At 40.1% G+C, this 23,616-nt stretch overlaps 1 long non-coding RNA gene across 1 annotated transcript in view; it reads left to right on the forward strand.

Moving 5' to 3' along the window:
* The window catches only part of LOC108432041, an 87,885-nt gene that overhangs the window by 55,621 nt on the left and 8,648 nt on the right, over positions 1–23,616 (forward strand). Inside the window, exon 2 of the long non-coding RNA XR_005131441.1 lies at positions 12,330–12,450. This is a non-coding gene — a long non-coding RNA (uncharacterized LOC108432041). The remainder of the gene's footprint in view (positions 1–12,329; positions 12,451–23,616) is intronic.

The raw sequence follows: 23,616 nt of genomic DNA on the forward strand, positions 1-23,616 counted from the left end.
AATATTAAATAGCGAGCTCTTCGTCAAAGCAGCTAATTGCCTTTCTTGTGCAGAGCACTGGTATAGCGCTAATTACATTCATGTGTTCATGTGTACGTGTGTGTGTGTGTGTGGGGGGGTCTTTGTGTGTGTTTGTGCATGCGTGAGTGTGTGGACATGGACATTCGACCACTGGAGTGTGTGTGAATGGCCCTCATATTACTGATACTTAACGAGTCTGTGGGGTGTGTTTGGACTTTTTGTGCATTGACAAACAGCTTAATTAAATCAACACCTCAATGGCTCTGCATTCACAAGTAGCAACAGAGCCTGCGGTGAGGACTGTTAGCCTTTTTGTTTATTTGTTTGTGTGTGTGTGTGTGTGTGTGTGTGTGTGTGTGTGTGTGTGTGTGTGTGTGTGCTTAACCACTGACATGAAATCTGGTTTTAGACTCTGAAATATTTCACTTTGAGGTTCAGTCCCGTTTCTTATTTTTACCCTTACCCCATGTTTTCAAGTGTCACCTTGCACTGGTTGTGACTCCGTTCCAAGGGGTAGTAGTTGAAATCTTCCTCTGTAAAACGGGACCCTTAAATAAAAAAGATCATTACTTCATTATCAGGCTGCCGGCGCTGTTCTGTAGGCATCGCTGCCAGTCTTCAGTGATGGCAGAGGAGGGTAAAGTTCAACAGTCTCACTGCTGGGCTTTTAGGGAATAGTATGCCTTCAAAGACGGGGATGTGGCAATTATTTATTATTGCCCACCCTTAATTTTTTAGTGATATGAAGTTGAAGCTGTTTACCAGATTCTTTTTCCATTTCATCTTAAATAGTACAGCAGTTGCATTCTGGTGCTACACCATTAGCCACTAGCTACCATGAAATCAGCATAGTACTAGTGTTTCTTCTGCTTGTTATAAAGAGCAGGATCATAAAACTTTAAACTAATATGATTTAATATACATTTCTTAATGGAGAAAATACTCACATTTAGGTTTTTTGTTGGCTGCTTGTGCAGCCATCTTGCCTGTCTTCTTTTTTTTTTTATATGACCAGATGAAATGGTTATTTTTCCCCACCCATCGGTGCATGGAAATGCAATCAAAATGCAGACAAAAGTCATTACAGTTTGAAGAAATATTACAAGAAAAGTAATGTGTTTTCACTTATTTTTCCTATAGCTTTTCTCTTTTTTCTGCAAGTGGATTATCTTGTATATAACCTCAGAAATATCAACTGAAAAATGAATAACACTTATTAAAGGGCATTATGTGTGTATGGCTATGCAGTATGTTATACAGTTAACGATGAAGATCTGGGCCTCTGTTTATGTCAGATAATGATTGTGTTTGTGTGTGCATGCATGTGTTCATGCTAGCTGCTTTAGAGAATAAACGCTGGGTTTGCTGAACCCCACAGTGAAAGCTTGTTTCTGTCAGTGAGTGATAAGTGAGCCAGCTCCCCTGACTCTATTTTTCTGTCTTTCTTCTCTCTTTTTTTCTTTCTCCCTGTCTTCCTCTTGCACTCACGGATGTCTGTTGAGGTGAGCTAACAGCCTTAAGCTCTCTGGATGTTGGCTAGCTTAAACAAGTCTGATCTAATGCCCAAGAGAGCGCGCACACACACAGAACCCCTCTCATTTTTAAGCCCAATCAGTTTTTGAGCATGCGTGCACACACACACACACACACACACACACACACATATTTATTCATTGTCCAAAATGAGCAGTGGATTATGTGTCTTCTCAGGTTTTATATGTGGTGTTGATAATAGCAATAGACCTGTTTGTATCACTCTTCTGGGTTTCAGGAGAAACATTATATCCCAAATCTATTGTAAAACAGTGTCTCAGGCACTCAAGCTGTGTATTCATAATCATCTCAGGTAATAGGTTTCTATGAAGAAGCGTTTACACTTACAAAAAGGGATTTAACTTAAGTCAGTATCTGGGCTGCCTTAAATTTTGTTGATTAAAACTTCAATAATAGTTTTTGATGACTTCAGTAATAAGCTGATACATCTTCTTGTTCTATTAACTTATTATTTGAAATTCAGTTAACTCAAAAATTTAAAGAGCCCAAACATAATTTTTAATTTAGAAATTTGTTACTAAACAGTTCTGACTAAGATACTGAAAATGGTGTGAAATTCCGATTTAACGCCTCAGTCTTTTAACTGCAGACTCATCATTCAGTAAGTGCTATGAGCTATTTGATAATTACTGTGAAACTACAATGCAGGCCTTGCAGTTTAAAGGATTACGCACGCCATTCAGTTCCCCACTCTTATAACTGCATTGCTTAAATCATTTTCCAAAATCAAGATGTTGATAAACTCGCCACTAAAAACTTGGTGTGAAGTGCTGCACTCCAGAGAAACGTATCATATTAGAATTGTTCATGGTGGTGGTGATAAGAACCGGACCTCTGAAGAGTTGAATGCCTCTAAAAGCTCCATGATAGACAGCTGTAAGCTTTGTTTACCTCCTAATGACTGAATAATGCAGAAGTTGTGAAAAAGCATTTTTCAGTATTCTGAAAAATAGAGAGAACTGAGTTTTAATTAGTTAGTAATACATTTGGCAGTTTGAGTTGAAGCATACAATGACGGCTTGAGTCCACTTTGAACTGATCAGAAGACTAAGCACACCAACTGTAAGAAAATATTACTGGGATTCACACAATCACACAACCACTAGTAATCAACTTGATTTAGGCCAAGAGGAAAATAGTAAATGAGATTTTTTTTCCAAACTTTCTCTTTACGCTGCACTGGTCTGTATGAGTTCATCTTCTGTTCTTATCACAAACTCAGTACTAAATAATCAGCCCTAAAATGAATAAGTAATATGTTTGTGGGGCTCATATTTAAACTGTTCATTATTTGTTTCCTTCTGCTACTCATTCTTTTTCGTGTCTCTTTCTCCAGCGGATTCGATTTTCTTCATTTATGCCTTCCACTCATGTTCTGGTTGAGAGAGAATTTCACCTCTTTATCCCAGACTCACCACACGAATTTACCTTTAGCTTGTTTTCTCCATCTGCAGAGTGCTTGGGGAACACTGGCTAAATTACTCCAGTCAGTCTTCAAGGTTAGAAAGCATGTAATAAATTATGGAATTTTCATAGAATGCTCAGCTGTGGGGCTCTCAGGTGCAATATTGTACTGGGCAGGCAGTACAGCATGCAGCTTCAATTTTGTTTACTGGTGTTATTAAAGAAAAAATGGATTGAACAGAGGAAACAGCTTGTCGAGGAAATTACAGGTTATGAGAGTGCTTTTTAAATTATGAGTGCTGAAATTTTAAGCAGCGTATAAGTGACGTCGCTGGTGTCATTTTAAAGTGTTTAAGGTTTTAGGTTTGTTTATTTGATCATTTACCTTAAACAGTAGTGCTGTAATACTTGCAGAGTTTAGCAAGATTCTATTGAATGGAAATGACCTTAACCCACAGAACGTTCGAATTTTTGGGATTGTTTGGTATTTTGGGTCAGTTGCAAATATAATGTTGCACATGCCATATGTTCTTATTCTCAGGACACTCAGATATGGAATTATTTGACATGGAAATGGTAACAAATTTTATATTTTTATGAATTTGGCTAATTTTTGATCAACAATTTACCTAGCGCCTACAATTTTTAAAACTTTTTTTGCTTATAGAGATCTAGAAAACAAATGGTACCACAGATACCTTTTGAGAAATTGTTAGTCTGGGGTGTCTGAAAGTGTAATCATTTAGATGGTGATTTATTCTATTGTTTAATATGAGTAAAAATAAACAATTAGCAAAAGGTGGCCATGTTTTTTTGATGATTGATTTTCTGTCCTCTTGGACTCATGCAGGCTTTATTTTTAATTACAATTTTTGTCGCTTTATAATATTTGTCATATTTATTGTTATTCAGTTGTTTAAACAGGTTTTAGGGCCTGTTCGTGTGATTTAGAGGGAAAGAGGGAAAAGTACACTCAGTATAGTGGATTGGAACCTTGCATTTATTGGCCTTTTCACGTTTTTCCCACCCCTCCCCATCTCTCTCAGCTTAGCAGCATGCACACACCACGTGGCTAGCCTTTAGCCTCAGTTTCATAAGAGTGAGTATGTTTTGAGTCACTTTTTACATGTATTTTCCGGTAAATTTGTGATTATCAGCACTAAACTCCATCCGAGTCAATCAGAGGACTGTGAGACATGAGGGAAAGTTCTAGGTTATACATGTGCAGTCAGCCATTTAAATGGGCATAAAAGCAGGATCTGAACTGTGGTTTTCTGAAATAAATTGTTGATTGAAGTGAATTATCGCTAAAATCTCCACAAAGTCATTCCGGATGCACAGGGCAAGTCCTGCTGAGCTGTGATGTGTGAGTTGCATCGCTGTTTTAAAATGATGAAGGCTTTATGCCATGAAGGACTAAATAACAGTTGCATACCTGTTATTTATTCATGTTCCTTTATTGTAATGATACATGCAAAAGCTTCTTGAGTGCTGATTGCTCTCCCTCATTAAGATCCTCCAGTCTGCTTAACTTAATTGAGTGTGCATTATAAACCAGGTCCAGTGCCTTATCAAACACTTCAACTAAGAGATAAACTTGGACAGAAGACCAAGTGACCCCTTTCATAACTAGTGTTATATGAAAAAATATGAAATGTCCAAAAATAAGATAATAGAAGGAAAATAGAATAATTACATGCCAATATATACAGACAGCGTATAACAACCACAATAGTCAAAATTCATACAGGCGGTTTTTCAGCAGTTTTTGATAGGAGAAAATGCAGCCGAGTGCTTAATCTTATTTCTGTGCATGCTGGTTTGTGTTTGACATAATGTGTGCGTTTGTATGTATGTATGTATGTATGTATGTATATATGTATGTATGTATGTATGTATGTATGTATGTATATATGTATGTGTGTGAGATTGCCTCAGGGACACTGAATGGTCAGGTCAGATCACTGACTCACCTCTCTTTGGCCTCCAGTGTTGGACACTGCCCTCTAATCTTTCCCGCTAGCTGATTTTTAAACAAAGTGCACTAACTCTCTCTCTCCCCCTCTCTCTCCCTCTTTCTCTCTCTCTCTCTCCCCCCTCTGTCTCTCTCTCTCCCTCTCTCTCTCTGTCTCTCTTTGGTGAATCCTGAGCCCTCAGTTTGAGTCTGTACCCTGTAATCAGTGTGCCAAAGCACAAGTGTACCATCACTCCCCATGTGTGTGTGTGCTGATTACCATGTCACCTCTGGCCCTCTTCACTCCCATTCAGAGCCTGAGTGCTGCCATTACCACTGCTGCTGTTATTTTGTTGTTTATCCATATGGTAATCAGTCAGGGTCAGCAAGTCTGTTTGCATGTATACACGGGGAGGTAAGAACAGAGCAGGTTGCTGTCGTAATGAACTATTAAGTATTAACACTCTGTACTCAATTTTACATGTAAAAATCAATACGGTCAGTAAGGTCACCTGAGGGTTGTTTACAAAAGCACACGTTTGCCTTTTGACTTGATTTTACTTGCGCTTTTCCTTCGTGCAGTTCACCAGGTGGGGTCTGTAATGGACTATTAATTAAATTCCTGACATGAAATGAACAGTTCCAGTTCTATAATCTGATTGGTTGAGCCATATATTAAAGAAATTCTCAAATGAAAAGTGTAACCATTGTAGACATGCCTACTCCTCACCTACAGTAGTGCCACAGTGGTCAGCAACCCTACTTCTGGATCTTTTTGAAGAGTTTACTTCCAACCCTGATCGAACAAATCTGATACAGATCATCAATGCTTTTCCATTACTTGGATCAGGTGTGTTTGATTTGGCACTGAATTCTGTGGCGAGGTAAAGGGAGGTAAAGCTCCTGGAGCAGCGTTGACGACTTGTTGATAGAGCAGTATATGCAGTCCATACCACATTTGTGTTTGTAAGCAGAAAAGGAAGATTTTATCATGATTTGAATCGAGTTATTTTGTGCATACAGTATTGTTTTGTGGAAAGAAAAATCCTCTTTTATTTTTGCTGCAATTTGTACTGGAAAGTACTGAAATTTGTACTTTAAGACTAGTTGAGGCTTGGTCTTAAAGAGGACTCCATTTTTTGGGTTGTGGTCTTGGTAAAGTCTCACACTCGTTTAGACTCGCTTATGACTTGGTCTCACTCTCATTTGGACTTGGATTTAATCCGGTCTCGCTCTCATTTCGTTTTGGCCATGGTCTAGTCTTGCTCTCATTTCATCTTAGTCTTGACTTGGTCTCGCTCTCATGTCGACTTAGTCTTGATCTGGTCTTGCTCTCATTTCTTCTTGGTCTTGACTTGGTTTCACTCTCATTTGGACTTGGTCTTCCCTTGGTCTCAACTAGACACGGTCCTGGACTTGTCTCTGACTCTTGACTACTTGTCTCTGACTCTTGCCCTAGTTCACACTGTTCTAAAATCTTCTCCCCATTCACTGTTCCTATTCTAGTGTCAGTGTTTCCATTTACGTCAGTGTTCTCTCCATCTCATTCACATTGTTCTAGAAAGTTTGCTCCATTTATATTGTTCTGGAATGTTACCCCCATGTGTGCTATACTAGAAAGCTCTTTCCCTTTCACACTGATCGGGACTGTTCCCCATATTCCGTTAACCGTTCAAGACTGTTCTCCCTGTTCACACTGTTCTAAACTCTCTTCTCCACTCCTCATTCTGTCATGAACTGACAGAATACTGTTCCTGAATGTTTGTTCTTGTTCAGTTCTAGATGTTTGTTTATTTGGCTAATCAGCTGTTTGTTAAACATTTCTAAAATAACTATCAACGTTAGAATGCCAACATTAGTCAGTTCATCTAGTTCTTCTTGGTCTTGAAATACAATGCTAAATGCCTGATCAACCCAAAGTGATGGTCTTACAAAATAAGCCAAAAACATCAGATATTTTAGTAGTTTTAGTTATCAGACGTCATGTAGTTTTGTGTTTACTCTGCTCTGATGCACCTGATCCAGATATCAGATGACTACATCTATCATAAACTGCTATGTGGTCCACAGTACAGGGACTAAGGATTACTGAAAGAATTATCCAGATAATTTCTGAAAACAAATGGTCGGTACGTAAAATTAGCACCTTTCTGACATGGCAAAAATGCATTGAATTTACTGTGTGATTTCCTGTAATGGTGTTGAACAAGGCTGGCTGTTATAAGATGCTGAAATAAAGCTTCTTTTTTTTTAAAAAGCAGCCTCATGCAAAATTGGATGGAAATTGATTTTGTCTGCTCTCTTTCTTTTCCCTATAGCCTTAGCCTCCCACGATAAGGCTCATTTTAATTGTGAATTTGCTAGATTTATGTATGATTGTAAAAGCTCTCTGTTGAACACAGCACAGAGAAAAAAGTGTGTGTGTATGTGAGAGGCGTTTCACACATAATTGAAGGCAGCATAGCTCCAACGCTTCACACTTCAAAGGGCTTCCAGTTTGGCTGTCATAGTCTCGACAGCTGGCAGATAAAACGTATTCAGAAAGACCCCCCCTCCCACACACAAACACACGGAGGAACATATTAATGGGTTAAGGGGTGATATCTAAGCAGAAGGACAAAGGGATATTTGAATGTCTAGAGTTGCTCAGTGCTGAGGAGACATATTGACAATAGTCAAACATGCAGAGTTGTTTTGGGTTGGATTTTTCCATTTTAGAAACAAATCTCCATTGTTCTAAAGTTTGGAACTATAGTGAAGCTTCACAATGTGCCCTTGACCAAGTAGGCAGGCAAGAATATAGTGATATTATTTGTAAAATGGTAACGTAATTTTACATTTAATAAGTGCTAAATGAATAACTACAGGAGGAATGTTTGTGAATGAACTTTACGTTGGCTTGACAAAACCATTGCTATAAGATCCCATTTGGTAGCTATAGTATTGGCAGACCATTGCTTTGGAATCCCAGGTTGTTGCTAGACAGTTGCAATGGTCTCCAAAGTGGTTGCTAAGGTATTGCTACGCTGTTGCCATATTATTCCAGGTGGTTGTTCTGGTATTGTATTTGGTATTGGTATTTAGGTTGCTGCCATGATATCCCAAGTCATACTAAGGTGTTGCTTGATATATGTGCTAGTGTATAATGTAAGTCTCAGGCAGTGTAAGAGAGGTTGTTTGAGACATCCTTTGTGGCAGTTAGATTTGAATTCTTTCAACATTTTGTCATTCATTTCTTATATAAAAACGTGTTTCCATGAACACTATACAAACACTATCCTTGTGATGGGCCACTAGTTTAATTTAGACTCTACAGTAGTGTGCAGTTTGTGGTTCTAGCTTGAAAAATGTTACCCATGAAAATGGTACCAAAATAGTAGAATGATTTTGTCAAGCCAACATGGATGGATGGATGGATGGGTGGATGGATGGATGGACGTACGGACGGACAGATGGAGTAGCTTGTCACTGAGAAAGCAAGCTACACACAGTCAATATTTTTACTAATATAAATCAGTTCAGTGGCAGATGCATGCATAAAACTATGTTACAGATTTCAGTTAATTCATAGGAACTTTTAGTTGAGTCCAGAACGAAAAACAGAGCTTTAACTGACACTAATTGACCTAGATGTCTGTAAAAAAAATTAAAAAATGAATTTAATATCCAGAGGGGCAAAAGTAGTGATCAAATCTTTAGACAGTAACTTAATTCCTCACTATTATTTAATCCTTTGACTGAAAAAAAAACATAACAAAAGAAAGACTTACCTGATAAGTGATTCCAAACTTTTGAGCTATAGTGCATTTGACCCAGATTATAAATAGCCCACATTATTCCAGGCACAAATCCTTCAGTCCATTACTGTGAAGTACTAAAGCTGCCACCATTATGTGTCTGGTGGTGATATGAGCGAGCTAGCAGGCGATGGGTGTGCCAGGCAGGGGTCACGAGCTGCTTTAATTACATTTATCGCTCGTCAGATAAAAGCTGCCCTCTTGTTTGTGCAAAGAGGTGAGACGAGGAATCATCGGCACAATTTAATGACACTACAGGGACTGTCTAATAAGATCCATCATTACACTTGCTCTCCGCAACTGCACACACACACTCGCACTCATACTCAAACATCATGAATCAAAGGTCAGTCCCAGAATGCATCAGTCTGGAGAGACCTGCTTATGTGGGCGATATGTGTTAGGAGCTGACATGAAGAGGCCTTTTTCTATGAGAAACAATAAAGCACCTGTGATTTGACTGCTGCTCTGGCTGAGTCGCTATTGTGCAGTATTCCCCGCTTTCTGCCCTTTTTGCCCACTTGCACCCTAGGGTGATGTATAATGCATGAAGATTCAGAAACAATGTGTCACAAGGTGGAGATTACATGAATATGGGAAAGAATAAGAGTTTTCAGTCTTCCTCCAAATCCTGGTTCTAGAAGGTTCCCTCTGTAAATGGAGCAAAGATTAGCACAATGCATGTGAGGCAAGCCATTCTTCATGCAGTCGGAGGAAATTAAATGTTTAACATTTTGCAAGTACTGGATAGGCTGGTGCGCTCAGAATTGAGACAAATTGACCAGCTGATTTCTCAAGGTCCAGTGGCCATGGACTTTTATAGGCCAGAAAAGGTTCTTTGGCACAATGCCATAAAGCAGTGCACCCCAACAAGTAGCCCGCAGGCCTAATATGGCCCTGCAAGAGTTAAACTTTTGGCCTGCCACCAACACAGGCCAGGGGTTGGCGATATGTGGCTGTTTCACTGCCCTGTTGTGGCTCCACAGAATTACATTTTTAGGTAAAAATACAATAACCCTTCTTTGCAAGCAAAATAAAGCTTTGCTGATTGTTTTAACACTAAATGGTCTAAAAGACTGGATTATTGCAGCATATGTCTGCTAATTTACCAACTTTTAACCCCAAAGGTTGGCACACAGACTGCTGGTCACCATAGCAACACAGACTACAGTCTTACTTAGGTAGTCATCATTGACTAGCTAAAAAGATTTAAGACCAACATCAATGACTTGAAGACAAATGGACTTTTTTCCGTTTATAATCACTCCAGCTGGTTTCTGATATGTTTAAACTGCAAAAAAAATTGTCAAACACTAAAAAGTCACAAGGCAGTAGTCAGCTTCTCATTCACCACATTCTCATTCGAATTGTCCCATTCCACCTCAAATCGTACAGCAGTTACATTCTGCCGTCTCAAGCACCATTTAAGGTAGAACAGGAAAATTTGAAGAAGCTGTGAACGAAAAACTGATTTTAGCCTCGTAAAAAGACAAATGTTGAAAGAAACTATTCTACCTTCCTGCCAGAGATGCAAGAAAAGCAGCTATAGCTGAGCAGAAGCTTAAAGCAAAGCAAAGTAAGTCTGCATTTTTGTTGATACACTACTCACAAAAAGTTAGGGATATTGGCTTTTGGGTGAAATTTATGGAAAACGTAAAAAGTTCATGCTACAGTGATATTATATCATGAAAGTAGGGCATTTAAGTAGAAGCAACAACAGTGGTGGGTATACCCCAACAAAAAAAGTGGGTAACACTTTATTTGAAGGGTACCTTCAGTGCTGTAAATATGTTCAGCGTTTCTTCTTATTATGTCAGTACAATGTCATTTATTTCATAAAACATCTTATGTCAGGTTGCGAGAACCGACATAAGCACTAAATAAATGTTCAAGTAGTGCTTCATAAACACATTATTCAGTGCTTATGAATGCATCATAAAGCCCTTATGTAGGTAGCCTTCAAATAAAGTGTTACCAAAAAGTGTCAATGTCTCAGTAACTTGTCATGTGCCCTTAAGTATCAATTACAGCTTGACAGCGACGTCTCATGCTGTTCACAAGTCGACTCATTGTCTGCTGAGGCATGGCATCCCACTCTTCTGGAAGGGCGGCCCTCAGGTCATTGAGGTTCTGGGTTACAGAGTTACGAGCCTCTAAACGGCGACTCAGCTGATACCATAGGTTTTCTATGGGATTCAGGTCTGGAGAAAGTGCAGTCCACTCCATTTGAGGTACCCCAGTCTCCAGCAGCTGTTCCCTAATGATGCAACCTCGATGAGCTGGAGCATTGTTGTCCATGAAGATGAAATTAGACCTGTGGTGTTCATGCAGAGGTGCAATGACTGGATTAATGATGTTATTCAAGTAGTATGGGCTCATCACTGTACCATTCACAAAGTGTAGGGCAGTTCTGTATTGACTAGACACACCTGCCCACACTATAACACCACCACCACCTTGCCGTTAAGCTCCTTGTTAAACAGCAAGTTGTGCAAAAAGTACTGAAACACTGAACAGTTGGACATGTGCATTCAAAAGTTTAGAGAAGGTCATATTAAGTTCACCTGTAAAGGTTAGAGTAGATTTTAGGCTCATCCTGATTTTTCACCCAAAAGCCAAATAGCCCTAACTTTTTAGGAGTAGTGTATAAATTTTTAGTCTACACTGGAACATTAGCTCATGCTGAGACATACGTATAGCCAATACAGTAAAATGTTACTTGTAAATTGACATAAAATGTGGCTCCCAAGGTGGTTTGATTTTTGTTGAAAGGACAAAATGGCAGCTCTTAATATTTGAGTTGCCAGCCCCTGACATAGGCACATGTATGTTCCGCTACCAGCACCAAAAAGAAACAACTAATCAGAAGTAGTGTAGCCAACTACTTCCAAGCTTGCTTGTGGACACGGTGCATCTCAGTCATGCTTGCACAAAATCCATGACAAGTGCTAAAAAAAAACAAAAAGTTGATTATGAAAATACACATCAGTTCTTTCTGGGCTGATGAATTGTTTTACTTAGCTACCACTGGTACAGTTCTAGCTAGGTTCATGACTATTGTCCTTCAAAATTTGAGTCGAAAAAAGATGGCCTCTAACAATCATTCTCTTACCACCATGCATTAAACTACAACTGCCCAAGAGAAAACAACAGCAGCATCTCTTCATGTTCCATGGAATTCAGCAACAGCTAACAGATGCTGTGGATATGGTACAAGACATTTTAAATCACGATGGAAAAACAGAAAAATGGTCACAGAAGTTTAGTCTGGTGCCGGACAATACTGCAGTGGGATAAGGAGACATTGTAGTGGTGGGTGGCCTGCCTGCTCTCTGATCTAAAGAAAGCTGATTTCATGTCACTCACCATTGATACGTCTTGATAGAATGGGAAAAGAACAGCTGTGTACACTGGCTATGTGGCTTTTCAGGAGAGCTGTTCTGTTTGCTCCCCATGCAAAGACCCACAACTGGTAAAACAAAGTTAAATTAACTGACCCAAACTTTTGAGGAAAAAAAAACAAAAGCTTGGTCTTGGACAAAGGCCTGAGTGCTGGAGAGAGTTTGTGACTTATAGAATGAATTTTTGTTCTTTTCCAGGTGACTTGCAAAGCCAGAAGGCTCACACCTCTGAATTTTCTGAATGACAGCAAAGAAATGGCATGTGCGTTTTTATGTGTCATCATATCTCACCTGAATCTGCTGAATTTGCAAGTGCAAGGTAAGAACCATCCCATTGCTGACATGTACAAGTTGAAGCTTTCCGCTTAAAGTTGGCATTGTTTTTGAATGAGATCTACAAGGAAGAAAACAGCACTTTGCAAAGCTGCAGCAACACTACGAGAGAAGCAAAATACAACTTCATGATGCAACTGCTAGAGAATTTATGATTTGAGAGCTTCCAGCTCACAAGTGATATGCCTCTGTTTTTGCATCATCCATTCTACAGATGGCCAGTGAACTACTGAGCCAAAAGGATCTCTTCAGTTGGCGATCCTGGAAATGTCAACCAGATTTGCTCAAAGACTAGCACAAGCATACTGGCATGAGTGAGTTCTGGATTAACATGATTCCCAATTCAGACAAGCAAGAATAATTGCAGTACTGCTTTTTACAACATTTCCCTCCATTTATTTCTGTGAATCTGCTTTCTTCAGTTAACATTATCAAAGGCCAGGACAGGAACAGATGTCCAGTGTGCACCTAGATCAATGTCTTCGCATTGCCAGAGCACCACCCCAACTTTGTTGTTTTTTTTTTTTCCTGGACCAGTATTCCTTGGCCACATCACCAGCCCTCTTTTATGTGGACATTAATAGTGGAACGAAAAAGCATAATTAATGTCACTACTCATCGTTTGTTAATGATCATACAGTTATAAGTTGACATGGAACCACATCCATCTGTTGATTTTAACAGTTCTGAGATCAAATTCTGGCACAAACCATATTTTTTATTCATTTATGGTGCAGAGGTATATACAGGTGTTAATTCTGTCCCTACCATCTGGGGAGTGAGAGAGCTGAGGAAAGTGATGGCTTACCACTGACCACAGAGCTAGCGCTTTGTGTCTGTTTTGGAAGCACTCAGTGTAATAGGCTCCTATGAGGGCTTCAAAACGAAATGAAATGGTGCACGCTTGGATTTGAGAGCACTCTCGGTCTCCATGCCCTCTGAACAGTTGTTAGCTGTGAAGTGCTAATGTAGTTATCGAGGTGATTTCAGGTCAGCGAAGGCAAGCTACTGTCCATATAAATGTGGCAGTACAGTCACACAGCGGCGGTGGAGGGGTAGACCAAGGGAGAATGAGAGCGTCATGCTGGGACTGTGTAGCGCACACACATGCGTACATTTGAAATGCCAAAATGCTAATGCTAACATTTAGCCTGTTGCTCTGGGGCTGGACTGTTCAAACATGTCAGGGTGGATGCAAGGTCAAGAACAGGATTAAGTATTCAGGGTGTGTGTGTATATCTCTCTTCCACTGAAACGTTTCTTTCTCTGAGTCTCTGTGGTGTCTTATTCAAGTACCGTACCTTCTCATACAGAAATCTGATATATGGCAATGTATGGATTTCAAATATGACACACATATAGGGATTTCCCATATATATCCAACTTACATTTATTGCATATGGACATTTGTGACCTATATGCCAAGTTATTTGACACTGATGTAGAGGCTAATATAGATGTGACATTTGGCTTCAAAGTAGTAACTGAAAACATTTCAAATAGCCTGCTGTCATGTATTTAGCCCAAAGCACTTTTTTCAGAAGGTTCTCCTGCTTTCAAGATATGGCATCAGAAGGGTTTTCAAAAGTTTTTAAACCAAAAACTCTCACTCAGGCCTGTTGTGGCACCACTGTAGAAGGTGCAGGCATGTTTACATGAGACGTAGAAATGGCAAACTTAATTTTGGCCAATGTGCCACTTAAAGAGCACTACTGCAAGCGTTACTACTTCAGTGTGAGTGATTTGTGCTCTAACCACGTGATGCACATCTTATGTACACTTATATTTGATCGGACGATGCTGCTAATGCTCATTTACGTGTGTCTATTTTGATCACGGGTTTGTCTCAGATTTACCAGAACAGCCTTATTGTAAGACATGCAGACCCTAGGCCTTGTAGACCCCCGGCCCTTTCTGTCTGTGCATTTTAAAGTGTTTTTTGTCTGGCTGTTGGAAGGTGATTATTTCCAGCTGCTTGCATCAGCCATGCCTCATGGCTGGTAAGTTAAAATACCATTGTGGGTAGCTTTCTGAATGTTTCAATACAAATCCAGAGCCAGAGAGTCAAGGTGCTTTGTAAAGATGAAGAGTATGCCTGTCTCTCTCTCTCTCTCTCTCTCTCTCTCTCTCTCTCTCTCTAAGATAACAGATGCTAGTAGGATGGTGTGCAAGTCTTGGTAAACCTACTTAGTATGCCACTGCTGCATAGGGAACTCTAGAGGGAGTGTGGTCAAAGGTCACCATCTCCTATTTCACTACCTGTGAGGGTCATGTGTCTCATAGGCATCCTCCTTTGCTTCTCTGTTCCTCCACACTTTCATTTAATTCTCACTGTCATCTCCAGGGGAACATCCTGCTCTTCTTGCTCACTCTCTGTTGCCGTGCCTCTTTTCCTCTTTTCGCTCTTGACAGGAAAATTGGTCAGCTGAACTAAAATATCATGGGACAGACAAATGGGCTGCACAGTGTATCGTTTTTCATTATTGTTATCGTGATATTGGCCCTAATGCTGTTATGTAGAAGGCTGAAACACACACGTCCTTTAACCAATCACCTTGTTTTGTACTGTGTGTTGTGAGCATCCTGACCAATTGCAGTTTAGGAGAGTTTCTGTGGGTGCATTGATGGATGTGTTTTATTGCTTTTACGCAACAAAAAGTGAAAGAAGCCTCGAACAGTGTATCTATACGCTTTAATATTTATAGTTCCTTATGCCAAAAAAGTAGTCCCTTTTGCCGTACAGATAGAGCCATGAAAGTATTGCAATATCAGGTTCAGCTCAGACTTTTCATCATTTTCCAGATTAATCTGAATGCTGTTTCAGTTCAGTCTATGAAATATTACGCTGAATTGTATTCTGTTTAGTTGTTCTACCATGCCATGATGTGTTTTGGAATTTGACATGCAGTGACACCCATTTTCAAAATTGAACCAAACAAGCAGCAAGTCACATATTATCTTATGTATCTATATTCATATAGATATGACCTAATGTATCTATATTCTGTTTTTTATGTTTAAAGTAGAAACTCACACAACAACTGAGTGAACACAGAGTGAATCATTATTTAGAGGTACTCAGTGGAAGTGTACGGCTATTGTGAAAAAGTCTTATCACAAATATCAACAGGTAGACCCCTTTCACTTTCAACCATTCAGATTTGTGTCTTCAGACTAACTGTTGTATGTAAAATGCAAGTACAATGGTGTGAAAGTGTTTGCCCTCTTCCTGATTTCTTATTCTTTTGCATGTTTGTCACACTTAAATGTTTCATATCACCAAACAAATTTAAATATTAGACAAAGATAATACAAGTAAACACAAATTGCAGTTTATAAATGAAGGTCTTTATTATTAAGGGAAAACGAGTGAAAAACGTGAACGCCCCCCTTAACCTAATAACTGGTTGGGCCAACTTCAGCAGCAACAACTGCAATCAAGCGTTTGCGATAACTGGCAATGAGTCTTTTACAGCGCTGTGGAGGAATTTTGGCCCACTCATCTTTGCAGAATTGTTGTAATTCAGCCACATTGGAGGGTTTCTGAGCATGAACCGCCTTTTTAAGGTCATGCCACAGCATCTCAATCAGATTCAGGTCAGGCCACTCCAAAGTCTTAATTTAGTTTTTCTTAAGCCATTCAGAGGTGGACTTGCTGGTGTATTTTGGATCATTGTCCTGCTGCAGAACCAAATGTGCGCTTCAGCTTGAGGTCACGAACAGATGGCCGGACATTCTCCTTCAGGATTTTTTGGTAGACACCAGAATTTATGGTTCCATTTACCACAGCAAGTCTTCCAGGTCCTGAAGCAACAAAACCGCCCCCCAGACCATCACACTGCCACCACCGTATTTTTCTGTTGGTATGGTGTTCCTTTTCTGAAATGCTGTGTTACTTCTACGCCAGATGTAATGGGACATACACCTTCCTTGACAGTCCAGAGTATTCTTGGGGATCATCAAGATGTTTTCTGGCAAAACTGAGACGAGCCTTTATGTTCTTTTAGCTCAGCAGTGGTTTTCGTATTGAAACTCTGCCATGCAGTCCATTTTTGCCCAGTCTCTTTCTAATGGTGGAGTCATGAACACTGACATTAACTGAAGTTAGTGAGGCCTGCAGTTATTTGGGTGTTGTTGTGGGGTCTTTTGTGACCTCTTGGATGAGTCGTCGCTGTGCTCTTGGGGTAATTTTGGTTGGCCGGCAATCACTTTTTCACACAGGGCCCTGTAGGCTTGGATTTCTTTTCCCCTTAATAATAAAGACCTTCATTTATAAACTGCATTTTGTGTTTTCTTGTATTATCTTTGTCTAATATTTAAATTTGTTTGGTGATCTGACACATTTAAGTGTGACAAACATACAAAAGAATAAGAAATCAGGAAGGGGCAAACACTTTTTCACACCACGGTAAGTAGCACAATCACAATGTGCAGCAGTATAAATGAGTTGTCCACCTCATGCAGTCGTAATGGACAGGTGAAAAATCACTGACACTATAGGATGGACAGCTCCATTTGACACCTTTTTAGTTCATTTTAATGAATATGTCTGCCTGAGTGAAGTTCAGTCAGTAGTGTGGCTGATTTCATTTCATGATGGCTGGCTGGAAGTTGGAGAGTAATACGCTTTTGGAGTTGCTCGCTTTTAATTGAAGATTCATGACCAGGAGAATTCAATTTGGTTTGGCCACAGAGTGGAGGAGCAGGAGGAAAATTGATTTTTTGCACAGGCCTTTGGCGGTGAGGGCTGGGGGACTTTTATAGCAGGACCTGCTGACTGGGGCACCGCTGTAGGGAGAGGTACACACATACGCTGCACTTACTGATTGCTTACAGTCAGGAGAGAGAGAGGGAGAGAGAGTGGATGTCACACTTTAATGGGTTCATGTGGAATGGTTTGTTGCTTTAATCCACCGTGTGTGGCTCTGGTCATTCTGCTCTCCAGCAGCAGAAGCAGCTGGAGAGTTGTTCAGGCTCCCTCCTCCCTCTATGAAGAGTGTAACCACAGGAAAAATAACACAGCCACACTGAGTAATTCCTCCTTTACTCCCTCAGCTATCCTGACACTACAGGCCTCCTCAATTCATTTCTCACTACACTCTCACACTACATATCTTCTTCACCATTTAGTGCACTATTGTTGTAAGGAAGTATCAACACGCATTGAATTATTTGAACTAAAATGGAAATGACAATTGACCACAATAAATTATTATTATTGTATATAGTGATATTACATATAGCTGCAGTTGCTGTCCCAGTTATATGAGATGACAGTGGCTCTCATAGGAGAGCAAAATGTTAGTGTATCTTTCATTACAGTAGCTAAACAATGCCTTATTACATGTCCAAGATTGGATGACATAAAGGGGACCTTGGTAATATGGGACCACAGCGGTCACCACACTAGCGCCAAAACCAAATAAAAAAAAAACATTTGTGAAGTCAGACACTGATGTTGGACAAGAAAGCCTGGCTCGCGGTCTCTGCTCTAATTCATCCCAGGTGTTCTATGGGGTTGAGGTCAGGACTTTGTGCAGGCCAGTCAAGTTCTTCCACACCAAACTCACTCATCCATGTCTTTATGGACCTTGCTTTGTGCACTGGAAGGAGTCAGGAAGGGGTCATCCTTAAACTGTTCCCACAAATTTGGGAGCATGAAATCATCCAAAATCTTTTGGTCTGCTGAACCATTGAGTTCCTTTCACTGAAACTAAGGGGCCGAGCCCAACTCTTGGAAAAACAACCCCACACCATAATCCCCCCTCCACCAAACTTGGCACCTGGCACAATGCAGTCAGACAAGTACTGTTCTCTTGGCAACTGCCAAACCCAGACTCGTCCATTGGATTGCCAGATGGAGAAGCGTGATTTAGTTAATCCAGAGAACACGTCTCCACTCCTCTAGAGTCCGGTGGCAGCGCTTTACACCACTGCATTTGCCGCTTTGCATTGTGCTACGTGATGTAAGGCTTGAATGCAGCTGCTCAGCCATGGAAACCCATTCCATGAAGCTCTCTACACTGTTCTTGAGCTAATCTGGAGGTCACATCAAGTTTGGAGGTCTGTAGGGATTGACTCTGCAGAAAGTTGGCGACCTCTAAGCACTATGCACCTCAGCATCCGCTGACTCCGCTCTGTCATTTTACGTGGCCGACCACTTCGTGGCTGAGTTGCTGTCGTTCCCAATCACTTCCACTTTGTTATAATACCACTGACAATTGCCTGTAGAATATTTAGTAGCGAGGAAATTGCACAACTGGACTTGTTGCACAGGTGGCGTCCTATCACAGCACCACGCTGGAATTCGCTGAGCTCCTGAGAGCGACCCATTCTTTCACAAATGCTTGTAGAAGCAGTCTGCAGGCCTAGGTGCTTGGTTTTATACACCTGTGGCCATGGAAGTGATTGGAACACCTGAATTCAATGATTTGGATGGGTGAGTGAATACTTTTGGCAATGTAATGTACTTAACCTGTTGCTTTTTACTTTGCCAGCACAGACATTGGTAAAAACAGCTGCAGCATGCTGCTCCAACTATTTATCTGCTTCTGTTAGTAGCAGGAGAGTGTGTGTTTGGTTCAGAGTATAAACCCAAATCATTTGGAATGTGATTCTTAATATTTTATCCAAAAAATGTGTGAGAGATTTTGTCTTTTTATAATCTGTCAGGACTAGTGTACTTTAGATCTTTAGATCCCATGTGTCAAACACAAGGCCTGCAAAAATACTAGCTGCAGTTCAGCCAATATGAACACACAATGTTAGCTCATCAGCCTGGAGGTTCAACTCAAGTATTAATGAAATTGCAGTAAAGAACGGTGCCGGGGGTCTACTTCAAGCAAATAGGTAGTTTTAAAATACTGAACTCCTGGGGATGTTTAAATTTTGAATATCTGAAGTATTCATGTTTTATTTCAAGGTCTGCTACAAGTGCCTATTTTACTGTTGAAGTTTTTGCACATTTTGAAGAAACAGCTCAGGTTACAGCACAACATTAATTAAAAATGAAGTGAAAACATTTATGCTTTTCTTTGGCCCACAGATTTGTTGAATTATTTATTTATTTATTTTTTAGTGGGTGAGTTTGACACCCCTGCTTTAAATGTTCTGTAGTTGAACCGACAGTTGCCTTAAATACATAGTGATGCTCATGACAAACTATCACTGCAAAGATTTTTAGCCACCCAAGCATTGTCACCACCTGGACTGTCCCAGCACTCAGATAGTAACTCTATTAAGAGCACACTGCATTTCCCACTGTAAATACACTACCTGCACCAAAAGTGGAAAATACCCCATCTGAAACAAGCTGTGGTTACTAGCAACCTAACAACCCCCTAATAGCTACCTCACCAACTGTCACCCTCAGCAACTTGGTGCTGCGCTGCTATCAGGCCCCTCGAGCCATCCCCAGGGGTGGCCAAGGGCATGCCTGACTAGGAAAGTGCTAAGCTGACCTTTAGCAGGCTAATTAAGGATGGTGTGATGTGCTCGGACAGATGGCCTTGCTGCAGGGCTGAAGCGCTCCTGACCAAAACAGCCATCGCCACACAGCCACTCCAGCGGTCCTGGCAGCCTAGCAGCCGTTAAGATAAGGTGCACGCCGTTCACTTGTGAGAATCACTCATTCCCAGGATAGCCATAAGAGCTTCCTCTCTGCCTCTCCAGCTCTGTCAGAAGAGGGTCATCAGGGGGGCAAACATGTGTTAGCTTGTCATTCTGTCATGTTTTTCCCCCGTCACTTACTCTTCTTCCTATCCCACCTTGCTGAGGTGTGAATTGGACAGATAAACCACACCACTGCAGGACATTTTAAATGCTCCTGGTATTCTTGAGGGACCAAGCAGTGCTGCTTCCACACCTGAGACTAGGTCTCTCTTCAGAAGCAGACCTTATTTTTCCTTTCTGTTGTTAGCTAAAGGATTCAACCAAAAGCGCAAACCTTCTTACCCTTACAAATGACAAATGTAGTTAGGGTAGATACTATAATAGATACACTATCAGAAAGAATATTAAGTATGATATACTGTTATCTGTAGAAGTGGACAAAAAATATGGACCAGACTATTGCTGTTTTTAGCTATGCAACATACTTTTGTCCATTATACAGTAACAGAAGCCAAATAAGCATAAAGCACAAAGCAGAGGTCACTAATAGGTGGACCGTGGTCGAAGTCCGGACCCAGACGCTGTCCTCTGCGGACCTGGACCTAAAACTGATGGAGAACTATTTCATTTAGACAGAATTTTATTTATTTATTTTATTTAAATCGATGTAGGTTTTCTAGTCTTTATGGTACGGCTTAGTGGCCCAGGAAAGTCACAGACCAATCACATGCGTTGTAAATGTGACATGTGACGCTACTCAGCCAATCATATCTGCGCATTACGATGAGCCCTGAGACTGGAGTGAGTGACGCACACACAGGGGAGGGACGAGGTGTCGGAGAAGAAAGTGAGTCAGAGCACAGTTATTTCACATGGCGTGATCTAAAAAGAGAAAACAGACAATAGATGTTGAAGTATTACTAAATTGTACTTTATTTGATTTGACATTCAGTTGCTGACTGCATAAGATGTTGACATGTCTACTAGGCTACTTCAGTAAACAGTATATGGCACTGAATCATAATGTAAGTTAGACATTATGATGTTCCAGATCTTTGCTTGAGGAAATTACCTTTAACTGGACCTTATTGAAGTTGAATTAAATAGCCCTGTTCTAAAACTACATTTTAAAGTAAAAAAAAACTTGTTGCATTGTTTTGGGAATTCAGTAGTGATCAGCCTTAGTCACAATCTGATTTTCAGTCAGACATTTGCCATTGCATTGGTTATTTCTGTAGCAGCTCCTTTTACTCCCTTAAGACCAAAGACTACAAACGAATTGATATTGAACCACATATCGGTTAGTATTAATGTAGAAGCTCTAAAGGTTCTTCACTTTTTGTACATATCATTTGCCATAATATAATGGATGTAAGTTGGCATTCATTAACAAAATAAATATAAATAATTGGTACAGGTATGGATTTATTGGTACTTAACACTTCAGATGCTATAAACTGGTAAATAGACTACTAAACACCTTTTCAAAGTGGCCATAAAATGCTATTTGAGCTATTCATTTGATCTCAATCTATGAGTGTGCTTACATACACTCAGTAATCTGATCATAATCTGATTACTGCAGTTATCTGATCATTCAAATGGTCATATAAACAGCATAGTCCGATTTCTTAGATCGGAGTAAGGTCTAGAAATCTGATTGTGAAATCTGATAAAGAGAGCTGGATTTTAGCTCAGTAATCAGATTTCAGTGCATGTAAACTCTTACTCTGATTTCTTTTGGATTTCTCAGGCTGTGCATGTGTGAAACAGATGGTGGAACAGGAAATAAGTAAGCAGCACTGCCACCAGAACACTTTTGAAGTGATGCCGAAACAAAGTACATGCTTGATGAAATGTAGGATTTAAATTTTCGTGTTCTAGATGACGTTATGTTCATAGTTTTAGGTAAAGTGATGCAATGCTTAAAAAAGCTGTGGCATGAAGTTTCACTTTGCATCACATCTTCTGTGAGTTTATTGGCTGGTTGTAAACAGAAATCTGATTAATGTCTGACTCATGTAGGCCTGGCGTTTTGCATTATCTGATTACTCAAGTGCATGTAAACGCATTGATTTGGATTACTGACAAAATCAGATTTTCTGAAGGTATCAGATTATTTGATGCATGTAAATGTAGTTTTTTTGTCTTTGTCAGTTGGCAAACAATGTTGTTTGTGATTACATGCTCTTTTCATCATGGCACAGCTGTGGAGAGATTTGAGGTATTTTCACAGCAGGGGGTTCTCCCCTCTCCCTCCTTGCCCCTCATTGCTCGCTAGCTGCTCATCATGAAGACACATTTCACACACAGAGAGCCAATGATGTCTTAGTTAATCTGATAAAGTTACAAGAAAACATGTTACATTTGCCAGCAGAATGTCCCCTAGGGGGCCTTGGGGAGAAGCTAAACCATTTCTTAAGAACTGCTGTCATGTTTATGCATTTATGGCATCTTTTAGCCAGTGCTTTTACATAATTGCACTTAGAGACTTTGACAGCCTTCACAGATCTTCTATGGCAATGCCACAAAGAAGCTTTTTAGGAGCTTTTAAAGAGCGTAACGCTGCTACAGTTAACCTTGTGGAAATATAACTTATGTTTTTGTGTTTTGTTAATTACAAATGCTGTGAAAGCACCGACCAGATGGGAAAATATAGGCTACAATGTTCACAAAGTCATGAAAAGTTGAGCTTATTATTCCCAGGGAAATCACAAGTAGCACTCCTTTTTATTCATGGACAATGAATTGTGTTCTTTATAAGCATCATAACACTTTAGAAAATTGTCCATGAATAATCAATCTCCTCCATGAATATGCAACAGCTTCCTCCTAGTCCATGTAACCAAGAAGGGGAGCCACATAAGGTGTCTCTGACTGTGTCGGTCATTTGCCATTAACTCTATTACCATAATCAAGGTGCATGTCAGGCAGACACCACAGAGTGCATCAGAGAACATCAGAGTACTACAGACTGGCTCTTAAATACGTCAGAAATGTACAGCTCCTTCATCCTTCGGAACAATTAGCTGTCTTGTCTGGGCTTGTATATTATTCTCAGAAACACTCCCCTGATGCTCTGAATTGACAGGTGTATTTGTTTATAAAGCATGCGGTTGTGTGTGCGTGTACGCATGTGTTTGACATGTGTGTGGTTGATGGCTCTAATCTAAAGCTGTTCACACAGACCCATGAATCCACACTTGCTGAACATGCTAATACAGACTGACTGGCACTGCAATGCTGCCTACCATGTTTACTGAGCCGGGCCAACTAATTATACACAGGGCGGGTGGGGGGCTTTTATTTTGCATATTTAAACATATTGAATATATGCTGCATATACCATCTACCATTTATGCTTCACTGGAAATATGTAACTAAATTCCTATGGAAATCTCCAGTAGAATTTATTAGGCTTTTACTAATAAGGTGAATAGGATAAACCTTACATTCACAGGTTTTTGTTAGTGTGTGTGGGTGTGTGGGTGTGTGGGTGTGTGTGTGTAGCACTTAGAATATTTGCTTTATGAGAAGATAG

The sequence above is a fragment of the Pygocentrus nattereri genome, chromosome 14 (genome assembly GCF_015220715.1).
Source record: "Pygocentrus nattereri isolate fPygNat1 chromosome 14, fPygNat1.pri, whole genome shotgun sequence".
NCBI lineage: Eukaryota > Metazoa > Chordata > Actinopteri > Characiformes > Serrasalmidae > Pygocentrus > Pygocentrus nattereri.